The sequence below is a fragment of the Bolinopsis microptera genome, chromosome 10, assembly GCF_026151205.1.
Source record: "Bolinopsis microptera isolate Bmic1 chromosome 10, MBARI_Bmic_1.0, whole genome shotgun sequence".
NCBI classification, from domain to species: domain Eukaryota; kingdom Metazoa; phylum Ctenophora; class Tentaculata; order Lobata; family Bolinopsidae; genus Bolinopsis; species Bolinopsis microptera.
The window spans coordinates 7,412,739-7,433,740 of record NC_087081.1 but is presented as its reverse complement, the minus strand read 5'-3'; the positions used below and the strand labels follow the sequence as shown (position 1 = coordinate 7,433,740).

Below are 21,002 nucleotides of genomic sequence, written 5' to 3'. Positions count from 1 at the left end.
AAAATCCGAGCAAGTTTATTTTTATGGTGCACCCCCTACTATAGACCAACGGGGGCTTTCTTAAAATAAAGTTAAACGGCTCACGATCCAACCTTACTTATATTAGAATCCGAATACTTCAAATCTATATCATTGTGCATCTAGAATCGCAAAGTGATTACAGTATAACAGTTGGGTCGTTAGAAACAAGGAGGAAATCAGCAAAAATAGTATGTTGGTATTAAAATACTTTCAACACTACTATATAACAAATAATTTGAGGTCACTATGTAACAAAGTTTTTGTTCCGCCTTGAAGAAGCCATGGGGGCGAAACGTCGGCAATAACGTGTGTTATTTGTATTCAATTCAGAGGAGATTAGCCAATTTCAATCTAAACTCATATTTCTGAGTTTGTTCACAATCATTCTCAAATACCCAAAATAAGAATTGATCCCTTAGATGAGAAGTACGAATGAGTCGGACTTTTCAATTTACTCGTATCGTACGTACTTTTTAATTCTTCTGAAAAGTTCTCCTTCTAGAAATTAATGGAAGAGTTCTAAATCGCAAGTTACGGACTTATATTGAGCGTTTTCAAAACAGCTTTTAAACAAGCTGTTTGAACAAGTAAATTGTCTAGTAATTTTTGTTTTACCTTTAAATTTAAATGCCTGCCTGATCTAAGAATTGTGTGTTTAATTTGTTCGCGAACGGCATATTACATTATAAAAACAATTACATTATACAACGGCCCCGATGATAATAATTCAAAAACAAAAAAATTAATTCTATCTTAATCGTACGTCGTATGAGTCGGACTTTTCAAAGTTGCGTACAAGTGCGTACTTTTCCCCCTAAACGAGTCCGTACTTCTCATCTTAGATTGATCCTTTAAAGTATCTTTATCTGAGCTAATCTGTGATTTTGAACTTACACTTGCTTTTTTGGGGGAGAGACGAAATTCTAACCTTATAATATCTCTCTTAATGTCACATTTAACAACGACATTTGCCAGGTTTATTGCTGTAAACAATCCTAATGTATCACACAGCCACCGCAAGAAGGAGCTGTTCCTTCGTCCATACAAGGTAAGACAAAGCAACCAACGTTTATCAGGTCAGGTAATGGCACCCTAAAACATGAATATTTAAATACTATAGACCAACGGGGGCTTTCTCAAAATAAAGTTAAACGGCTCACGATCCAACATTACTTATAATAGAATCCGACTACTTCAAATCTATATCATGGTGCATCTGAAAAAGCAAAGTAATAACAGTATTACAATTAAGTCGTTAATTGGGTCTGAAAAATCAAAGTGATTACAGTATAACAATTGGGTCGTTAAAAATAAGGACGAAATCAGTAGAAATATCAAATAGCATGTTGGTATTATATAATCAATTAACTTTGTAACACCATTGTGACACTGAATATTATTGACATAATAGGTTTTTGTTGTACTGGAACAAATTTTTACATTGATAATTTCATGTGCTTATAAGGTGCATTGAGTAACAAAGAACAATTACTGTAAAAAGGCTACATTCCTGAAGCAATGAAGTACAATGATGAGCTAGCGAGACTAAATCACCAGTATCAATAAAGTAAGTTACCTAAAAATATTGTTTATTTACTTATTTACTTGTTAAGATCTTTTCGCAAAATATTTGTAGACTTAAATCGATATTTGACATTCACGAAAACCTATTAGTGTAACAATGTTCAATTCTTTCCGAGACGCAGTTAACCCAGTAAAAAAGAAACGTACGATTCTATGTTAAGATGGCAACCTAAGTTAAGAACATGAAAACGTAAGTTAACGGAATATTGAACAAAGGAAAATTATCGAACACTTTTATGTTGGCGTAGCATCACGTATTCCTTTTGCAGCTGAGCCCATGATATAATTTGAATATTATTTCTCGATTAGCTATCGTTTTTCTTGCGGTTTTCTTGTTATCAGCTATTTCTCCACATGGTCGAGTAAAAATTCACAACAATTCACCATCACAGGTGTTGACGTAGACTCCGTATATCTTAAAAAGATAAAAGCAGACGAGATATATCGGAGTTTATTAGCAACTCTCGTCATGAAGCGGATCAGATTCTTCTCGACGACAGCAAGTGTACTAACACGGACCTATTAAGTGTAAGTTGATGGTAAGACACTCAAGCTTTTGATCGAACAATTGTGCGTTTTATAGTACTTAATGATTAGCCTTGTGTTACTGACGATTTAATGTTTAATGGGGAATTTTTCTGCTATTTCTGAGTTTGTTCACAATCATTCTCAAATACCCAAAATAAGAATTGATCCTTTAAAGTATCTTTATCTGAGCTAATCTGTGATTTTGAACTTACACTAGCTTTTCTGGGGGAGAGACGAAATTCTAACCTTAATATCTCTCTTAATGTCACATTTAACAACGACATTTGCCAGGTTTATTGCTGTAAACAATCCTAATGTATCACACAGCCACCGCAAGAAGGAGCTGTTCCTTCGTCCATACAAGGTAAGACAATGAAACCAACGTTTATCAGGTCAGGTAATGGCACCCTAAAACATGAATATTTAAATACTATAGACCAACGGGGGCTTTCTCAAAATAAAGTTAAACGGCTCACGATCCAACATTACTTATAATAGAATCCGACTACTTCAAATCTATATCATGGTGCATCTGAAAAAGCAAAGTAATTACAGTATTACAATTGGGTCGTTAATTGGGTCTGAAAAAGCAAAGTGATTACAGTATAACAATTGGGTCGTTAAAAATAAGGACGAAATCAGTAGAAATATCAAATAGCATGTTGGTATTATATAATCAATTAACTTTGTAACACCATTGTGACACTGAATATTATTGACATAATAGGTTTTTGTTGGGCAAGTTTCCATAAACGATATTTTATGATCGGCGCCGATAATCGCTTATTGAGCGCTTTCTCGGCGCTTTTTTTTTTTTAAACCGTTTATAATCGATTTTTTTACGATTATAAACGGTTCAAAAAAAAATCGCTTATATTCGACTATAATTGATGTCATAATTCAAAAAAGCGCTTTTTTACTGGAACAAATTTGTACATTGATAATTTCAGGTGCTTATAAGGTGCATTGAGTAACAAAGAAAAACTGTGAAAAGGCTACTATACATTCCTGAAGCAATGAAGTACAATGATGAGCTAGCGAGACTAAATCACCAGTATCAATAAAGTAAGTTACCTAAAAATATTGTTTATTTACTTATTTACTTGTTAAGATCTTTTCGCAAAATATTTGTAGACTTAAATCGATATTTGACATTCACAAAAACCTATTAGTGTAACAATGTTCAATTCTTTCCGAGACGCAGTTAACCCATTAAAAAAGAAGTGTGCGATCCTAGGTTAAGATGGCGACCTAGTTAGTTAAGAACATGAAAACGTAAGTCAACGGAATATTGAACGAAGGAAAATTATCGAACACATTTATGTTGGCGTAGTATCACGAATTCCTTTTGCAGCTGAGCCCATAATATAATTTGAATGTTATTTCTCGATTAGCTATCGTTTTTCTTGCGTTTTTCTTGTTATCAGCTATTTCTCCACGTGGTCTAGTGAAAATTCACGACAATTCACCATCACAGGTGTTGACGTAGACTCCGTATAATATCTTAAAAAGATAAAAGCAGACGAGATATGTCTGAGCTTATTAGCAACTCTCGTCATGAAGCGGATCAGATTCTTCTCGATGACAGCAAGCGTACTAACACGGACCTTAGGTCCGTCGGACCTATTAAGTGTAACTTGATGGTAAGATAAGCTTTTGATCGAATAATTGTGCGTTTTATAGTACTTAACGATTAGCCTTGTGTTACTGACGATTTAATGTTGGGGAATTTTCCTGCTATTTCTGAGTTTGTTTACAATCATTCTCAAATACCCAAGATAATAATTGATCCTTTAAAGTATCTTTATCTTAGCTAATCTGTGATTTTGAATTTACATTAGCTTTTTTGAGGGAGAGACGAAATTCTAACCTTAATATCTCAGAACAATCCAGAATATATTTTAATGTCACATTTAACAAAGACATTTGCAGGTTTATTGCTGTAAACGATTCTAATGTAGCATACAGACAGCGCAAGAAGGAGCTGTTCCTTCGTCCATACAAGGTAGGACAAAGAAACCAACGTTAATCAGGTCAGGTAATGGCACTCTAAAACATGAATATTCAAATATTATAAACCAACGGGGGCTTACTCAAATTAAACGGCTTATGACCCAACATTATTAATAGTTATAGAATCCATCTTTTACAAATCCGTACAGCTTTACGGGGAATTTGGATAATCACAGTGATTGCAGTATAAAGATTGAGTTGTTAATTTGCAACACTGAAGATTAATGATAAAATAAGTTTTTTACAACAATTCTTACATTAATAATTTCAGGGCACTTATAATTGAGTTTCTGACTTACAACTACAAGGATAACAGCTGTGAAAAGACTGCATTCCCGAAGTATTGAAGCACCATGATGCACCACAATCTTGCAATCACCACAATCAATAAGGAACTTATATGTTGAGCACCAATGGACCGGACTATTTTAAGACAATTTTGAGGTTTTGAATTAAAAAAGTTTTGAGCTACACAATTTTAAACAAAAAATCAAACTATGAAATATTGAAATAGTGATGAATTGTGTGTTCCTAGGTCTGTGATTTAGTTTATAATCAAATGTTTTAACTTTTTTTGAGGGCATATTTTTATTAATTACATACATTTTTCACACTGTGTGCGAGTGTTTGTTTCCTGAGAGAGTTTTATCCTTATTTCTTTGACCAGTACCAAACAATGTGTATTTTATTTATCCGTGGAAACTGAAATTCCTTCGAGAGTTGTGAGTATTGAAATTAATAATTATAAATGGCTGTAAAATAATATCAATGGAAAGAAGTTTCTCAAAACTCACAAGAACTAGTGCCGCAACTAATGAAAATTAGTCTAGCGTAATAATATCTCGTACAATCGGTTAATAAAATTGTATACTCGCACATCATATACGCAACAAAATTCCTTGGAAACTTGTTCCTCCTTTGCAGAGTAATTCTAAATACCACTTTCAGTTTTAATGCATATCTTAAGGAATAATGATTTACATTATAGAGGGCGGTCGATCCTGATTAAGAAATTGACAAATGTTTTTATAAAGGATCAAACAGTATACAGTAAAACTCAAATTTACCGCAGAGTTTGGGGAAATGAAACAGCCGCGGTAAATCAAGATTCGCGGTAAATCAAAGATTTGTTTATTCGCATTATGCAGCCGCGGTATATTGGGGTTTGCGGTAAATTGGAAGCTCGTTAAATCGGGATAAATTGCTGTATATAATTATTTCTGTATAATATATAGAATACTACTAGCTTCATCCCTGTGACCACGGGCTTTCTAGTAATCTTATAAAGTTATAATGAGCGTTTATCTGTAATCTTCCACACATAAATTTTTATAATACCTGTTAAAATTTTCCCGGTTACTGGTAATTAGCTAGTCATTAACAAGTCATTAACAAGTAATAAGCATGTAATTATCATGTAATTAGCAAGTAATTACTTAATTAGCAAGTCACTAACTAGTAATGAACAAGTCATTAACTAGTAATTAGCAAGTAATTAGCAAGTAATTAACAAGTCATTTACTAGTAATTAGCAAGTAATTAGCAAGTCATTAACAATTAATTAACAAGTGATTGACAAGTCATTAACTAGTAATGAACAAGTCATTAGCAATTCATTAACAAGCCATTAACTATAGTAATTATATAGAGATTTCAACTGGGTGTATCATGTATTAGGGTTGCCATTATCGGTACAAAATGTTTTATCGCGATAATCGATAATTTTTTCAAAATTATCGCGATAATATCGGTTATCGGCGATAAATTTGGCAATATAATTGAAGTAATATTTTATGCACTCTGCATACTTGAATTATGCTCATGTGCTATGTTGCATCTTGTGATGATTACTTTGTTAAAGAATCAATTGCAATATTGCCCTTTTATTTAACAAGCCCATATTTCATACTCATAGACAAAATATGTTCTTAACGAATTATTGCTTCTAGCAAAATAAAAAAAAGAAATCAGCATATGCACGACGTATTTATTTGATAGTATCAGTTTCCTGCATGTTAGCTGTGAACCTATCTCCCGAGCAAGGGTATCTGTCCTTGCTACCGTAGTCGAATCGCTGCTCTAATGTAGGTCTGATAATTCTTTTGTCAGCGGGATAGGATTGGAATCTGGCATCTGAAGTTGTAGGAGTCCAACGATGCGAAGTGAAGGTTCTTTCTCTTGGCATATCGTGTACGTAGCCTATCGAGAAGGGTTCGAGAAAGTGGCGAGTCTTATATCTCAGATCTCTTCTAGCTTGCTGTCAATAAACTAAATAATCACTTCTGCTTGAGCGAGCATGCTGTCTCTTTTACACAAAAACTCAGTTACAATCTTGAACGGTACGAAAGTCTTGGTAATACTAATGTCTTTAGCTAACTCAGTCTCTTCTACATCCAGTTTTAGATTGCCTAGCTCCAAGTCATCTAAAATTCTGTGCACTGCATCAGTTATCTGATCATATCTCTCCAACATACTGCACAGCGAGCTCCAACGGGTTTTGTAGTTTCGTTGCAGTCTGAGTTCCTTTTCGTGCAATTCAACAAACAACAATAACTACCTACGTCTGACCATACAACCTCCAAGTTACCTACTAGATGCAATAACGCAACATTTCAATGTTCACTTCCACAAATTCATAAACACTACACAGTACACACTACACAGCACGTCAGCAGACCATCACACTGAAAATTATGCTAGCACTGAGTTTTAACTTAACAAACAGGGAAATAGATTCGAAAAATATGTTGAATTTTGGCCATTTTACCCTTTAAATAAACATTTGTTGATTATCGCGATAATTCTCGAAATTATCGCGATAATCGATAACGATTTTTGGGAAATTATCGCCGATAATTATCGGCCGATAATATCGGTTGGCAACCCTATCATGTATGAATTAGTCGATACAACTCTGAAATGCACGTGGGCGGTCATGCGCGTATAGAGCGCTACAAACACAGCTTATTCAAACACAGATTTGCATCGTTTAGCTAGCTGTGTTCTTTTACCTTCCGGGAGATCTCCTGCACTGCATTATTTCTAGTCTAAATACAAAACTAAATGGATTCTTGATTAGCGATTAGACACGGTATAAAGGTTGGATGCTAAATCGGATTGTGAAGTTGGTTATTGTAAGGTTTCAAGTTGGCATAATCTGATGAATATATTATACGGTATGTTATATTAATATTTCTGACGACAATCCAACTTTTTGTTAATCGATTCAAGTTTAGTTGCTTTAATATTCAGAAATAAACAGCTAGTAAGGTTTTGTTTCTTTTAATCTAAATTTGTTTAACACATAAATTCAAATTTATAGCTCATCTACATAACACATTTTGAGTGATTATAGATGTGTATCTTTTAACAGTGTTAATGACACCATATTTTATTAACCTGCGTAAAATAGCGCTAAATCATTGTTCACATGACACACGGTTATAATCGAAAAGTTTACTCTATAATAGTATAATGAGTCTAAACTATATACATTATCTAATATAATATATATATTATATATATTATTATATTATTATAATATATATTATATAATATAGGATATCGTTTCATATTTATAGATTGTTTCACAATTATAGATATAAAGCAAGAATCAGAGCTAATTAGTTGAAAAATAGATCTCTGTAATAACTGGTCCATATGATGCGGACACTAATTGCTCCACAACAAACAATCTCTAGTCCGACACTTTAACTTACAATCATCGCATCGGCATCAGTAAGTTTGATTTATTATCTACCTAATTGCTTAATTGATTAAGTAATTGCTTATTGTTAACTACTCCTGTAATTGCATATATTATGTTGATATCTACTGAACGTGTGCGTGATGTTATATAGTTATATAATCACTGGTAGATCCACCATTAACGATAGATCGCTTCCAGTTTGGTTTTTAGTTGTGGTTTTAGCGCGTGCGCACGTCATTAATTGTTGAGAATTGTTTAATCGGTTATTTCCTTGCTCTTAAATCGCGTTTTAATATCGTAGGCTCTGAAACTGTGCGAAATTGTTTGTTTCCTGTACTTTTAATGTTAGGTTTTTAACGCACTGATATTTTGATATCTTAGGAGATGATCAATGATATAGGATTTGCTTAATAAATTTAATAATCTGGGAGGTTTACATTGGCTTCAACAGAGCATTCTGTTTCCCTGGCAACAGAACATCAACCATGGAACCGTACAGCTTCTTCCCAAAACAGAAGATTATTGAAGAGGCGGCTAAAGGGATACAGTTTTCCTTCAAGAAATGGCAGTTCAAATCAACTACCAACAACAGGGACCAACTCAGGTATGGTCCTTTGTAAAGTATATCCTTATCTGACAATATTCATGGTACCTGGTAGGTATGTTCCGGTTCGTCATCTACATTTTCTCAATTTACAAAATTTAAATGAGTACAGTCTGAGAAAAATAATACAAAACATGTGACCAAATATATAAATTGTTAACTGCTGTAAAAATTTAAATCAGTTATACTTATGAGTTAATAAGTCCTGCAATAGAGTGCGTTGTAACTATGGTAACGTGTTAACTAGTAGTGTAACTATGCCAACTATAATTAGTTGAATGATGTGATAGTCCATATAATATTGGTACTGTATTGTAATCTTCAGCTCATTACATTGTAGTGAACACACTCAGCGAGGGAGAGCACCACCTCATGAAAATAAAGTGTCTCGCACTGGGTTGGCTGGTCCTCCCCGGGGCGAATGCCACATAATGATAAATCAGTTCTATTGTTCATTTACAACTAATTGTTGATGATTGTTGATGGTTCTGATGCAAAGTAACCAAGTTATTGTTCATCAAATGTCATTCTCAACAAACTCCCAACAAATCACCTGGGATACTCACACACAAAAGGGCTCCTGATAGCGTACTCATACTGCGGAGCCCCTCTATCAATCCACCTGCCATGTCTCCAGCTCCTGTCAGGATCATGTAGTATCTGAACATACCCCGCTCCCGGTTTCCTCCTATCCGTCATGTTGTCCGGCTCCGGTACAGCACCTCTCCCGAACCCCTGGTACCAGTTAGTGTAGGTAGGTAGAGACTCGTCCCCTACACACCTCCAAACACCCTCCTCGTCCACGTCTACTAGCCCTAACCAGGAGTTGGATCTGATGGTATCCAGGATCCGGGTCTGTTGGAGCTGGGATCTGGGGCAGCCTAGATCACCTCCCTGGGACCTGCAATAGGACTGTGCTGCTCCGTGGGTTACCCGGGTCCGGTGGTAGGAGTACCTCATCTTCCTCATCTTCTCCACCTCGTCCTCGTGGTCATGTTCAGGGTTTATTATACGTAGTCGGGTCTCTGCAAAAGATTTGAAGAGGGGAACATACTCACCTTCGGAGTTTATCTCCCCGTAGTCAAGCTGGGCTTCAGTTCTTGATTTCTGGAAATTTGGGCATTGGCAGATGAACGGGTTCAAGAAGTAATCATGTAAAGGTCTCAACCTGCCGCTCCGTTTGTTAATAGCCACATAAAGTGGTCCTGACTCTCCAACAGCTGTCTTATCCACGTTGAGACCCACCGCGGGGGTGCCATCTGACCATTGCCAAACTCCTGTAGCAGTCGGATTCTCCCCTCCAACCCAGAACCAGTGATGTCTCTTCAATCCTCCCTCACTTCTAATCAACTTCCTGACCTGCCTGGCATCATTAGACCCAGCCACTCTGGCGAGGACCATGTTGTCGTGAGAGCAGGCAGCAGTGCTGGAGCTGCGGGTTAATGGCTGGGGGTAAAGGATATACTGTCTCCTTACACTGCACACATACCCAGCTTTGTGTTTCCTCTTCATCAGACTCCATCCTCCTGAGATGTCAACCAGAACGTTGGCCCCACTTGCAGGACCCTGAACTAAAGGCTCCAGTTTAGAAAACCCTAACTTGGTCCCATCATCCCACTGCTGGATATGATCAGTTAGGAACAGTCCAATCCAAGCTGACTGCAGCTGAGCAGACTCTAGCAACCCTCTCACCTCCTCGTTCTGAACGGCAGAGTGGATCACCGCTAGTTTACCTCCTCTTTTCTCACATCGCACTGTGGCTTCCTCCCTCGAGACCTGGTCTCTTGTCAGCTCATACTTGCAAGTGTAGAAGCGATCCTGCTTCGCTGAGAGAACGGAAGCTGGGATAGTGAGAAGAAGGAGTATATAGTAGGCCTGGTTTGCGAGCATTATACTTTCCTGGGTGATAATATTAATAGATTTCAATGAAAGGTTTGAACATAACAAATCAAGGATTTGAGCTGAAATAATCGAACTGATGAAAAGTTTAGGAGAATAATTGCTAAGTAAATTAATAAAGTAGACCATCATAGTTATTATTAAAAGGAAAGACGTATTAGAAAAGAAGCTTAACAAAAGAGGACGGTCGCGATAGGTTGTTTCTTGCAGGTTGTACTGTAAACCATGCTATATAATACTGTTATACTATGCCAGTCCTGTTTCCTAGTGTTAATTAACATCAATATCAAACTAGGTGCTGTACCTAGCAGGTGCTGTACCTAGCAGGTGCTGTACCTAGCATGTGCTGTACCTAGCAGGTGCTGTACCTAGCAGGTGCTGTACCTAGCAGGTGCTGTACCTAGCAGGTGCTGTACCTAGCAGGTGCTGTACCTAGCAGGTGCTGTACCTAGCATGTGCTGTACCTAGCAGGTGCTGTACCTAGCAGGTGCTGTACCTAGCAGGTGCTGTACCTAGCAGGTGCTGTACCTAGCAGGTGCTGTACCTAGCAGGTGCTGTACCTAGCAGGTGCTGTACCTAGCAGGTGCTGTACCCAGCAGGTGCTGTACCCAGCAGGTGCTGTACCTAGCAGGTGCTGTACCCAGCAGGTGCTGTACCTAGCAGGTGCTGTACCCAGCAGGTGCTGTACCTAGCAGGTGCTGTACCCAGCAGGTGCTGTGCCTAGCAGGTGCTGTACCTAGCAGGTGCTGTACCTAGCATGTGCTGTACCTAGCAGGTGCTGTACCTAGCAGGTGCTGTACCTAGCAGGTGCTGTACCTAGCAGGTGCTGTACCTAGCAGGTGCTGTACCTAGCAGGTGCTGTACCTAGCAGGTGCTGTACCTAGCAGGTGCTGTACCTAGCAGGTGCTGTACCTAGCAGGTGCTGTACCTAGCAGGTGCTGTACCTAGCAGGTGCTGTACCTAGCAGGTGCTGTACCTAGCAGGTGCTGTACCTAGCAGGTGCTGTACCTAGCAGGTGCTGTACCTAGCAGGTGCTGTACCTAGCAGGTGCTGTACCTAGCAGGTGCTGTACCTAGCAGGTGCTGTACCTAGCAGGTGCTGTACCTAGCAGGTGCTGTACCTAGCAGGTGCTGTACCTAGCAGGTGCTGTACCTAGCAGGTGCTGTACCTAGCAGGTGCTGTACCTAGCAGGTGCTGTACCTAGCAGGTGCTGTACCTAGCAGGTGCTGTACCTAGCAGGTGCTGTACCTAGCAGGTGCTGTACCTAGCAGGTGCTGTACCTAGCAGGTGCTGTACCTAGCAGGTGCTGTACCTAGCAGGTGCTGTACCTAGCAGGTGCTGTACCTAGCAGGTGCTGTACCTAGCAGGTGCTGTACCTAGCAGGTGCTGTACCTAGCAGGTGCTGTACCTAGCAGGTGCTGTACCTAGCAGGTGCTGTACCTAGCAGGTGCTGTACCTAGCAGGTGCTGTACCTAGCAGGTGCTGTACCTAGCAGGTGCTGTACCTAGCAGGTGCTGTACCTAGCAGGTGCTGTACCTAGCAGGTGCTGTACCTAGCAGGTGCTGTACCTAGCAGGTGCTGTACCTAGCAGGTGCTGTACCTAGCAGGTGCTGTACCTAGCAGGTGCTGTACCTAGCAGGTGCTGTACCTAGCAGGTGCTGTACCTAGCAGGTGCTGTACCTAGCAGGTGCTGTACCTAGCAGGTGCTGTACCTAGCAGGTGCTGTACCTAGCAGGTGCTGTACCTAGCAGGTGCTGTACCTAGCAGGTGCTGTACCTAGCAGGTGCTGTACCTAGCAGGTGCTGTACCTAGCAGGTGCTGTACCTAGCAGGTGCTGTACCTAGCAGGTGCTGTACCTAGCAGGTGCTGTACCTAGCAGGTGCTGTACCTAGCAGGTGCTGTACCTAGCAGGTGCTGTACCTAGCAGGTGCTGTACCTAGCAGGTGCTGTACCTAGCAGGTGCTGTACCTAGCAGGTGCTGTACCTAGCAGGTGCTGTACCTAGCAGGCGCTGAAGCGTACGGTGTACACTGATATAACAACTATTCCAAACGGAGTCACAATAATTATAGCTCAACTCAAAACTACTAACGATTAGAATATCAATTATAAGATTAGAATATCAATTATAAGTGAATGAATAAAAACTCAAACAAAATTGAATAAAAACTAAAAATAGTCAGGGAGTTTCTAATCGAGCAGGAGGAATAAAATCACTATGCACTGAACTATCACGTGACTAAGTTTATCACGTTCCCTAGATGGCTCTGACGAACAAGTTAAAATTAATCCTCTGAACTGACTCCAACTCTAACCCTAACCAAGTTAACAAATACCTATCTTAGGTATTTGCTAAATCCTAACACAAACGATAAATTTGATTTATTTCCCTACATGACCAAGCATTTAACCCTACGTCATGTGCAGGGATCGGAATCAGTGTTCAAAAATACATCGTTTCTGACGTTTCAAAGTTTCAAGGTGGTTCCAACTGCCGCGGGGACCGTTGACGAAAAATGTAATTTATAGGACGCTCGAATCGAGCATCAGAATGCTTAGCTGTTCAATTATTAATCCTGATATCCGTGCTAGTACTACAGCGGCACACTATATATACTATATATGCTTTACGGGTTAATTAATCAATTATTCCCGACAAATACCGCGCTTTCTGGTTTCCGGTTGCCATGGGAATAGTTAAAATACATTGTTACAAAGTTACAATGATGAATGTCTCACTGTCTGTGATGACACAGTGTCCGACGAGCATTCATTAATGATACTCATAATAATATTTACAGTCTATTGTAAGTATATTTTATAATCTGAAATGCCGTTCAGGTATAAATAAAATTTTGTAGATTCTTTATTTGTATCTAACAATTGCCTAAACAAACGAGCGTCAATCTCAAACAAATTTCTTAAAAAACGTTCCTCATTTGCAAATAAATTACTCAATAAAAAATAAGCCTTGCAACGGGGATGAGTTTAAAAATACTTGTTTATTAGCAGTGTTTCAAATACTAAACGTCACTTTCAGAATCAATTAAAGAAATTATAAAATTAGTGCAGTATGAAAATCGTTTAGAGAAAAAACAAAACTGCCAAAATAACAAAAATCACAATGAAACTAAACCCGTTTATAAACAAAAATCAGAGTGCTTAAATAATTATATAATTATATAATAATTAATTAAAAGCAACAGTTTTAATTTTATAAAGTTTTCAATAAAAATGCTCAAAAGGAGGGCATTTTTAAAAAAATCAATAAACGTTCAAAATGGTACACAAATACATCATTTTATTTCGAAAATAATTCGCCGAATGACCTTACATGCCTTGACAAGTGACTGAGTGTAAACAAAATTAGGGACACCGAAACATCAGCCAAAACTAATTGCTAGAACTAAAATTAGATCGACCAGCAATTCAGCCAAGAGTGAAGCAATTATTTTAATAATTGGCTTATTGCATGGCTACTTTATAACTGCTTTACAGCATATTATAGAAATTGTTATAACTCAATAACCAAAATAAATTGATACACATAAATTAATATAAATGTATGACAGTGGATTTTTGTGAATTTTTGTGAATTTCTGTGAATTTCTGTGAATTTCTGTGAATTTCTGTGAATTTCTGTGAATTTCTGTGAATTTCTGTGAATTTCTGTGATATATTATCTTACTTGAATGGTTGATATAGTACAATGTATCATGATAGTACTGATATGACCTAACTTATCACAACAAGAACAACAATGATTTAACGCAATATTTATTTCTTTGTGTTGACATTTCTTGGACATTTTACTGTACTGTACAACACTTTTCTACAGTTTGAAACTCACTCCAATTTTATCTTATGAAAATTCGAAATTTTACTAGGAGTTAATTAGTCTAAAATTAACTGCTGAAAGCAATTTTAGAAATTATCGCCAGTAATATGAAAATAATTTACTCCAGTAGCAGCGAGTAGTTGAGTGTGCACTACGATATACAAAGTTTTTTGCTACTGAATTGGGTTAAAATTTTAATTTAAAATTTTTTTTAATTTAACGGCCGCCGTTAAATAGGTCATTGGTAACTCAAATCACTTAGGTGCGCAATATGTTGTGTCGCTAGTCCCAAACCTGTGTGACCACGCCCATATTTCATATTAGGCGCGTATGTGTGAAATTTGTATTATTATTTAATTAAAAACGAAAGAGAGTATTTATGAAATGAATAAGTAATACCTAGTCAAGCCGGATCGCATATTGTAGCGTACGCTTTATAGCTGTATATTGACCACATAACAAATTAGATATAATGACATACGACTAGGAACTCAGGATCAACTGAGTACCTGTCTAGGGATTTGGCTGCAGGACTGGAATCGGTCAGATATCAATCAATCTTCTTTATTTTTCAGACCGGCCGAACCGAGTGGCAAACAGGAAAATCAAAATCTTACTACATCTCCGAAAATTAAAAAATGTATCCTAACAGTTTTAAAATACAAATTTCCAATTTCGTGCACTTCATGCCATTAGACTCTGTGATCCTAAGGACCGGCATGGGAGTGAACATCTTGAGCCTTCATACCCTTAAATATTCACAGTGCTAATATAAACATGTGCATTGCGGTCATTTTAAGTAAGCAGTAGCACAAGCTTAAGTCTTTAAGCCGTTCGGAAGCTGCGATACAAATTTCACACATACGCGCCTAATATGAAATATGGGCGTGGTCACACAGGTTTGGGACTAGCGACACAACATAATTGTAAAGGACGGGGTCCGGGGGTCATCTCAATTTAGACCATAGTTGGATCGTACGCACTTAAGTGTCTGCCCACACTACGCCATGTAGTGACGGGCCACATGGCGTGGGTAAAAAAACCGGATTCACACAACGAGGCGCGTAGTGTGGGCAGAGCTCCCGCCAGTTGGCGTGGAAACTCTCGGGAAATCTGGTAAGGATTTTAATACGTACAAAAATACGTACGAATAAATACCCTTTTTACTTTTTAGAAGATATTGAATATTATCTATGAATAATAACATTTTTTTTCATAATCTTAGGGCATACTAGTAGTAATATAATATGGTATGCACTAAACAGTATACATTTACAATAATACTGTCACCATAGTCGGTAGTCCATAGTATACCAGTCACATGGCATTTTGTACTGTGTAAGCTGTAGCGACTAGCGTGTGTTTCCGAGAACGCACTTCACGCACTTTCGGCCCCGAAAAAAATGATGCACGGACCAACTATATGATTTAAACCGACCTAATTACTCCAGTAGCAGGGTGTAGTTGAGTGTGCACTACGATGTACAAAGTTTTTTGCTACTGAATTGGGTTAAAATTTTAATTTAAAATTTTTTTACAATTCAGTCATTTTCTTGCAGATGAATTGAAGTTAACAGCCAAGACAGGGGCTGGTGAGGGGGCCTGTTAGGGCCTGTTAGGGCCTGTTAGGGGCTGGTAAAGGGCTGTTAGGGGCTGGTAAGGGGGCCTGTTAGGGCCTGTTAGGGGCTGGTAAGGGGGCCTGTTAGGGCCTGTTAGGGCCTGTTAGGGGCTGGTAAAGGGCTGTTAGGGGCTGGTAAAGGGCTGTTAAGTGTTAGGGGCGGGTAAAGGGCTGGTTATAGCGATAACTGATGGTTTCCTTACGATCATTCTTATTTTACAGTTTCTACAGTTCGCCGAATCTATCGTCACTTCCCGGCCCTACTAAAATGCATCGTCACGAGAACAGATACAGTATTCGAATTAATCCCACGGACGGCTACCAAAATCAGTCCTATTATTGTAACCTGAGAACGAGATAAACTTTCATGCACCATCTCAAGTCACAACTCACGTCTTACTATAACATTGGTCCCCCACCCCCCCCCCCCCTTACTATAACGTGTATATTTTCTTGACTATCTGGTTCCTTTGGATAAAACTTACATGGTATGGGGACTGGGACCTTCTCGGCAATTCGATTAAATAAATGACCTTATTAGATCTGCTATAGGGAGGATTTAATGAATTTTGTTATAGCAAACTAAGAATTCGATCAACCGTAGCGATTAGATTCGAATGATTATAACGACGAAAATTGAACGATTGTTTAAGATTTTCCCGATTCATGGGCACAACAAAACACAGCAAACCACTGCTAATAAACATTCCAATTTTATCTTAATTCGATAACTGCACTTTATCCACCTTATCGTATGTGTCATTATTCGGTTCCTGATTGGTTCGAGCCAACCTTTTACCAGTGTCACCCTGTACGATCCAGAATTGTCCTCAGAATTGTCCTCTGTCCTGATCAGTTTGTGATCTGTTGTAATTAAAAGATTGCTGATGACGCCAGCTCATATAACATTTTGTTATTGTATTTTCTGGAATGATCGATCATTGCAATAAGAAGCTCTTTTCATGATTTTACAAGCTCGCTCATTTTAAATCGTAATAATTATATATTGCTAGCTTGTTTAGTCTTCTGAACGATAACAGAACCGTAACAGAAACAAAGAATATTCCGTTACATCGCAGAGTTACCTAAAAAGCTAAAACAGGTGAGAATGCAGGTCTAGTCAAGTAGTCACTAGAGTACACCTTTTTTAAAGAATTATTAGGGCACAGGGCTTATGTGATCATGACCACGGCCCCCTACGAAGAAGAATAAAGATTGAACTCAGGTTTAATAATTAATACAGACAGCGTATCGCATGAGGTCAAAACACAAAGCATCAATTATTATTGTTACTGATCCCCAGTTACTGATCATGTTCAGTAATGCTTCATTATTTTTGCTACATGTGGCATCATTAACACGTGACTACAGAACGAGATTTACCCACGTGGTATTGTTTCACGTCTATACCATCTCTGTTGCTCTGCATCCCTTTCTTATCCTTCATCTATAAATGAGTTTGGTGTCAGTAATTATCACCTACAACAAGAGCTTGTAACCAGCACCACGGACAAAGGATACTCAGAATCTCAACAACTCAGAAGATACTGTCTGCCCCAATCATAGACTAGTCGGGCAAACTCTATTCACAGGTTAGTCAGGCAGTGGCTCACACTCTGTTGATATCTCTTTAGGGAGATTTGGGGTCTCTCAACCTTACTTATAAGTTTAGTGTGTCCCACAACCAAGCACCATGCCTAGAAGTTCGGCGTTATGTATTATAATGATACTGGACCTAAATGGCAAGTAGCTCATATATATCAAAAAATAAATAAAAAATACTGATCCCCTTATCTTTAATAAGTTAATATATCCCTTATTTATAGTGTAACCTGGGGCCTTTCACTTTTATATATTAAATTAACTTATTGCAAATAAGTAAATATTGAACACAAGTTTAAAAGTTATAGTGCTTTTGTGGTCCAGTGATTATACCCACTTTAGCAATTCGTCACCCTGGAACTGCGACACAATTACCTAAACATCATGCAGCCATCAGTCTCAAGGTTATTTAAGTATTTAGTTATTTGCCTTGTATTTTATCTGCCGAGATCCCAGAGCTCGACTAATTTTAGTTCTCCTTCGGAGCTATCCCCCATCTATCCACGTGTGTGAACTAAAACATAGAAATATCATGGTAGCATCACTATACTTATAACTGCAGTCAGGACAGTCTTCACGTTCCAATCCGATATATCAGAGCTACTTCAGCTAGTTAGGAGAGAGTAGATATAATATTAATATTGTTCTTATGACGTTATGACCAGAGTCAGATATAAATTTTATCATATTTTATTGAACTAATGGTGTAGAATTACCAGGTCCCAGTTCAATTTGTAACGGAGTTTAATTTTAACAGGAAACGATGTAACAGAGTCGATGTATTTTAATGTTGCCATGGGGTGGCAAGTCCCCATACATCGTGGTCCGGTAGTTTCATTGCGTCCTAATATAAGTGACGTGCTGTTAATAATAAATAAGTAGTGATGTTAGCTTTGCAATTGTATTTCTGGGAAATTGGATCATTCCGTTGGAATACTATGATATTCTTAAAATTGTGAGGTAGTAAACTATTTTTTTTAAGTAATTGAAAAATACCAATATAGTGTTGATGCTTTGATGTGGTACAATTACAAAACACTGTAATCTGCATGGCTGATACATTTTTCATATCTCATGTCAAACAATAAAACTCAATTATGCAATCAATGTACCTGTCTTTCGCCTTGTAGATGATACAATTACGTAGATGATACAATTACAAAATAGATGTTTTAACAAAACTACTTCCTCCTTTCCGAGTCCCGTTTTCAAAGAATCAGTATTCTTGAGCTGAGCGCAATTCGGGGAATCTATTAACTTCCTAACATGAGAGAAAATAAGACATGTGATTTACTATTTCTCCAAATTCTATGTGCGGTGTTAGTTTGCTTTGTTGTTACTCAGTTTCTCGGGATGGGATTTTTGAGAAACTATATAGTTAATGTTAAATTCAAGCTCATTTTGATATTAGTGTTTAATTCAGATTAATTTTTTCGTAACGATTTATTTATCAATTCGTTTCTTTTCACCTTCACATCTTACTATCAAATTAATATCATTTCCTTTTGTTTGGGAAAGAGAGACACTGGCAGCGGTCCACTCTACCCATGATTATGGGTTTTGGTCAAATATCATCTATTTTTGATTATAATGTCAGGGTACTTTAATTTTATATAGTTGAAATACAAAATATAAACTGATATCTTCATCAATAAGGAAGAAGTTTTAACGATTTCGAAATTTTTCCTTTAAAAACATTTTCTTGTGTTTAGGTAAGCATATCAGTCGATCACTGACTGAATATGCCACTTTATACTCATTCAAGTTGGCATTAAATTCATATATAATGACATTAAACTGTCGTGGCAAAGCAGAATTTGTTGGAAATCACGAATGAGCAAAATTCTCACCTTTCGCACGTGCAAACTTTGAGCGGTCGTTGCGTGCGCATCCAATACTGAATCGCCGTAAATTTTTTCATATTGGTGTTTTATATATAGTTTGATAAGCTTGCAAAGTTTCAATGTATTTCAAAAAGAACTGTAATCACAACGGCACTCTTCAGTTGACAGAAAATGACGAAAACAGCAATTTTCAGTGATTTTAGCAATTTTCTATAAATTTGGGCGTGTCCCCACGTGTGCAACTTTTAATGCACAATGTATACCTATAGGAAGCAGAACTGAGCTCCACAACCCAAGGCATGGCCCAACACCAGAGAATACTAAATCGCAAAATTGACGTTTTTATAAAATAATTCTTCAAAAAAGCACAAACTTCAATGACGAATATCTTTATGAAGGAGCAAGGTAGAAAAACTTTCCGGTAGATTTTCAGAATGCTTAAACAATTATCTAACTTCAATAAGTCCTCAAATCTTGAATAAAATTAATTCTTAATGGTGTAAAATCGATTTTAAAAGTGATTACTTTGTCAAAAATCAAGTTTTTAAAACGGTTAACTTGATGACGTCATCAAGGGGTGTTTATGACGTCAAATAATTTTTTTATACAATGTAAACTAAAGTGTAAATAATTATTCGCAAGACCTGTGGTCGGAAATGGCTATATCTTTTATACTTTTGAATCTATGGACACTTAAATACAGGCTATAATTTACTGGCAAAGCGTCTATCCCTGAATATATATGTATGTATATCTGTATGTATATGTCCCGACAATCTGTTGTAAAACAGGGGTTCTAGAAAACCCATTTCCCGATGCTCCTGAAACTTGAAACTTTTTTTACAGTCGATTTGGTCAACGTCTAGACGCCCTGCAAAATTTCAGATCTCTAACACAATTTTAACATGGTTTTTAAAGCACCTGAATATGGCGATTTTGGGTTTTTTACCGAATTTCGTATAACATGCTGGCGCGTATTTTGCGCAAATTTCTCAAAAACCTTCACATAACTATTTCTTATTCCTGTCATATTTAAAATTAAATTAGAATGTTTTGAACTTAAATATACCTGCTGAACTACTTTCGATGAGTCTTAATGCTTGAAAAACAATAAAGGGGTATACTAGTAAAGGGGGTAAATAGTAAAGGGGTTAAGTAGTAAAGGGGGTAAATAGTAAAGGGGGTAAATAGTAAAGGGGGTAAATAGTAAAGGGGGTAAATAGTAAAGGGGGTAAATAGTAAAGGGGGTAAATAGTAAAGGGGGTAAATAGTAAAGAGGGTAAATAGTATTGTGAATATAAGAGGCACGGTCATGCTTGCCAGCATTGTGATAAAGCGAGACGATATATATGGAGGGTTCCGTACCATTTTACTGACACCACGGCATCAACTTTAACGCGACTTTCCGCAAAAACCGTAAAAGATATACAACTGAAACGTTTTTGACTGGTTTTTGACTGAACAAATAAAAAATTGGCCAAGAAATAGGAGTTTAAGAGCCCAAAATTTGGACCCCCAAGTGGTGTCAAAAACGCGAATTAAATAGGTAATAATTATTTTAGTCTCTTGAGTCTTGACACCATTTTAGGGTTATACGGGTTCCTGCTAGTCTTACGAAAGCATGAATGTTGAATTTCACCAAACTGTTTAATAAAGTACAACTAGACAACTTGTTTCAACACCGAACAAGTCCATATTATAACTGGGTATTACACTACATTGAACCAACTGCCACCTAGTTGA

The 21,002-nt window shown here is 37.5% G+C and overlaps 1 protein-coding gene across 3 annotated transcripts in view; it reads left to right on the top strand.

Moving 5' to 3' along the window:
* Window positions 1-232: 232 nt before the first annotated feature.
* Window positions 233-21,002, top strand: part of LOC134821738 (uncharacterized) — a 90,001-nt gene continuing 69,231 nt past the window's right edge. Inside the window, exon 1 of one of the 3 annotated variants that reach the window (XM_063832482.1) lies at window positions 233-261. The gene's annotated coding sequence lies outside the window, so the exon portion shown is untranslated. The remainder of the gene's footprint in view (window positions 262-21,002) is intronic. The other 2 variants (XM_063832483.1, XM_063832481.1) reach the window with 2 other exon arrangements.